Here is a 4455-nt window from a genome sequence, read left to right on the forward strand (position 1 = left end):
AGGTTTACACTAAGTTCAGTGACTTAATCTGTCTAATTGTCAACTTTCTCTTCTTGGAAAAATAATAATGAAAATTACAAGTTCATTTTTTTGTCAGTCATGGGCCTGAACTCTGGGCCTGGGCACTGTCCCTCAGCTCTTCAGCTCAAGGCTAGTGCTCTACCACTTGAGCCACAGCACCACTTCCAGCTTTTTTGCTTATGTGGTGCTGAGAAATCGAACCCAGGGCTTCATGCATGCAAGGCAAGCGCGCTACCACTGAGCCACCTTCCCAGTCCCTTTAAGATCTCTTAAAGCACACAGGATATTCCCAGTGGCCTTCTCCATCTTGTAGTTCCATGACAATGAGAAAAGCCACATCCAGGAAACACCTCCCTAACACTCACACCTTCCGCAGGCTTGTCCAGCCAACGGAGCTGTGATGTTGCTGTTGGCTGCACCAGCAATACCCAGCAATACTGTGCAGGCAGCGAGTGCTGCCTGACTCCTAGGGGTTTTCCTGGTTGCTGTCCACCAAGACTGATCCCTCTGTGGGCTGGGCTCAGGGGCACCAGGCTGAGCGAGTCTCATCTCTACCCCTGGGGGACCCCTAGGAGCCACACAGTCCCCCTTCACCCCAGTTCTTGGAGCTGGAAGAGTAGAAATGCCTGCCTTGCTAACAGGAGCCCTCCAACCAGCAGATCTCCATCTCTGGTCACCTCTGAGGGGGTGGCACCAATGGATGCCCTTTGGATGTTTGTTCTTAGAGGTCCCGAAACCTCCACTTGGCCAGAGTGGAAAGGGAAAAAGAGGAACATTGCATAGGAACTCCATGCCTAAACATCTGAGCATCTGCGCTGTCTGTATTAATCTCACCAGCTGGCATGGTTGCTGCCGCATCTTACAAATGAGGAAACTGAGGCCTAGAATATGATATCATGGGTCTGAAGTCACACAGCTGGTGGTGGCTGATCACTCTCTTAAAATGCCCTGCAGGGAGTTGCTTCCTAACTTGAGTCCTGTTACCTTATATCAGAATTCTTGCAGATTCTTTTCTTCCTCTTCCTCTTCCTCTTCTTCTTCTTCTGCATCTCCTTCTTCTCCTTTCTCCTTTCTTCTTCTTGCACTCAGGGCTTCAGGACTGTCCATGAGCTTTTTTTGTTGTTTTTGTTTAAGTCTAGTACTCTAGCACTTGAGCCACAGCTCCACTTTTGGCTTTTTTTTTGGTAGTTAATTGGTGATAAGATTCTCACAGACTTTCCTGCTTGGACTGGATTCAAACCATGATCCTCAGATCTCAGCCTCCGGAGTAGCTAGGATTGCAGGCATGAGGCACCAGTGGCCAGCCTTCCTACAGACTGTTTTTTTTTTTTTGTCGGCCGTGGGGCTTGAACTCTGGGCCTAGGCGCTGTCCCTCAGCTCTTCAGCTCAAGGCAAGCGCTCTACCATTTGAGCTACAGCACCACTTCCGGTTTTCTGGTGGTTTATTGGAGATAGGAGTCTCACGGTCTCTCCAGCCTGGGCTGGCTTTGAACCGCGATCCTCACTTATCTTTGGGTGTACCCCAGATCAATACACCAACATGGCTGGGATTTGCTGAGTACGAAAATATCCCTGAGGAAGCCTGGTATGGTGCACACATCTGTAATCCTAGCACTCAGGAGGCTGAGGCAGAAGGATTGGGAATTTGAGGCTCGTATGGGCTACCATTGTGAGACTCTGGTTTTGTTTTTCAAGTTCCCCAGGAGATTCTGCAGAGTACCCAAAATTGAAGCAGTAGGCACCAGGGAAGCTGGATGAGGAGAAGAGACAAGCCTGATGATAGGGAGAACCCAGGAAAGCCCTGGAGGAACTTGGGGGCGAGCAGGCCCCGGCCCTCCCCATGGCTGCCTGCAAAGCTGGGGGTGTTTGTATGGCACAGAACACAAAGGGTCCCTCTGACCCCAAGCAATACCCAGACGCCACCCCACCCAGCCTGAACTCTGCCCACGTCCAAGGCCGGCCTGCCGACCCCTCACATTCCTTCAGGGACCCCATGAGGCAGAAACACACTGGGCTTTCAGAGCGACTGCCTGCTGGCAGGAAGAATTATCACGGAGAATTATCTGCCATGAGCACAGGGTGGCATTTCACGTGCCAAAGGTTGGCTGGTCCCGCCCCGGGCCTAGCTGCTTGGCTCCAGGCTCCTCATTCCAACTGCAAAAGGACAGAAACCTTATTCTTCTTCCCCAGCAAGAAGCTTCCACCCCTCCCCATCTGCACAGAGCCTCCCCCAACCCCAGTTACCCCTCATCCCCACCCTGGACCCCAAGCTTTCTTTGCTTAGAACTTGGACCACAGCAGATTAGGCAAGGAGGATTCAAAGCCAAGTTCCTCAGGTCCTGTCAAGTCTGGGATTTTATTGACAGGCAAAGTCATTGTTACCAGATGTCCACTCTGGCCTGCCCTGGCTTTTCTGCACAAGCCCCTGACAGGTGGAAACGGCTGTCATGGCCTGAGACAAACTCCTCATGAAACAGCCTGGGCTTTGGAGCCTCATGGCTTTTGGCTTGAATCCTGTTTCTCCACCTGCCACAGGTGTAACTTCCTGCCACCCCCCCTCCCCCCACACATACACACCTGTTTGAAGCGTTCTCATTTGTAAAATGAGCATAACAGCCTTGATCAGGCATCAGGTGGAGGGTAGATTGTCGGCAAATGAAAATGTATCCTCAGAACAGATGATGGTTCTTGCCTAAGATGACAAACAGCAAAGAGGAAGATGACTTCCTTCTCTCAGTTGTATGTACTCAGATTGATTAGTAATGACTGTGTATGCGATTTGCCCATCCAGACCCCCATGTGAGAGAGTAATTGGCAATGTCTGCCCTGAGACTAAGAAGTTAGGTTATGGGGCGTGTGCTACAGGTCTCCTTTCTACTTAGAACAGTCTAAATAGTACTTTGCACTCCAGTTGGTTGGATTGGAGCAGCATTCTCCACACTGATTTTCCTGTTTCTTTTTTTTTCTTTTTTTTTGTTGGTCGTGGGGCTTGAACTCTGGGCCTGAACACTGTCCCTCAGCTCTTCAGCTCAAGGCTAGCACTCTACCGCTTGAGCTACAGCGCCACTTCTGTTTTTCTGGTGGTTTATTGGAGATAAGAGTTTCAATGGACTTTCCTGCCCAGTGGCATTGAACCGTGATCCACATATCTCAGCCTCCTGAGTAGCTAGGATTACAGGCGTGAGCCACCGGCGCCCGGCTGATTTTCCTGTTTCTTGTATCTTCCTATACTCTGACCTTTAATTCAGCTCCCTGGCATGCCATGATAACACACCTGTCTGGCAAGCCAAGTTCTTGAGTTCAAGCCCCAATACTGTCCCCCCTTCCCCGTTTAAAAAAAAAAAAGAAAAGAAAAAAGGAAATGTCAGAAAGCAAGAAATAAAGCGAAAAACATAAATAATATAAATTATTACAATGAAATACTGTATTTCTGGAGCTAGAGATGTAGTTCAATGATAGAATACTAGCCTAGCATACACTGTACCCTTGGGTTTAATTTCTCGCACCAGAAAAAAATAAGATAATGGGGAAAAACAGCCCTTCTCCCTCCTCTACACACATAGGTACGAAGGTTTGGAATCAAGGTCTCTCACTTGCTAGGCAGGTGTTCTACTTGAGCCATAGAGCCACTTCCAGCTTTTTCTGCTTATGTGGTAGTGAGGAATCGAACCCAGGGCTTCATGCATACAAGGCAAGCACTCTACCACTGAGCCACCTTCCCAACCCTACACCCAGCTTTTATCTCAACTGTTATACTGTCCTTGTCCCATGCTGGGCATTCTCTTTCTCAGTCTTTCCAGATTAATGCCCCTGCTCTCTTCAGATTAACTGTCACCTCCTCCAGAGAGCCTTCTCTGTTCTCTAGGGCTTCAACAAAGAGCACCTTCCTGTAGCTCTGGCCACAGTTGCAATTAAATACTTTACACGTGGATTGGAGAGGCAGCTCCACCCCATGCCCCTAGCAAGCAGGCCGGCGCTGGGCCTGGAACCCTGGGCCTTGTGCTCTTGCCTAGCTTTTTTTTTTTGCTCAAGGCTGGCACTTTACCACTTGAGCCATGACTCCAGTTCCAAGTTGTTTTTCCCAGTTAACTGGAGGTAAGTGTCTCAAGGCTGGCTTCAAACCAAGATCCACCTGAGTCTCAACCACCTAAGTAGCTAGTATAGGCATGAGTCACCAGTACCTGGACCTCTCTCTCTCTCTCTCTCTCTCTCTCTCTCTCGCTCTCGCTCTCGCTCTCGCTCTCGCTCTCGCTCTCGCTCTCGCTCGCTCGCTCGCTCTTCTCTCTCTCCCTCCCTCCCTTTCTCCCTCCCTCTCCCCCTCTCTCCCTCCCTTTCTCTCCCTCCCTCCCTCCCTCCTTCCTTCCCTCCCTCCTTCCTTCCTTCCTTCCTTCCTTCCTTCCTTCCTTCCTTCCTTCCTTCCTTCCTTCCCTCCTT

The sequence above is a fragment of the Dipodomys ordii genome, unplaced genomic scaffold (genome assembly GCF_000151885.1).
Source record: "Dipodomys ordii isolate 6190 unplaced genomic scaffold, Dord_2.0 Scaffold55, whole genome shotgun sequence".
Taxonomy (NCBI): Eukaryota; Metazoa; Chordata; class Mammalia; order Rodentia; family Heteromyidae; genus Dipodomys; species Dipodomys ordii.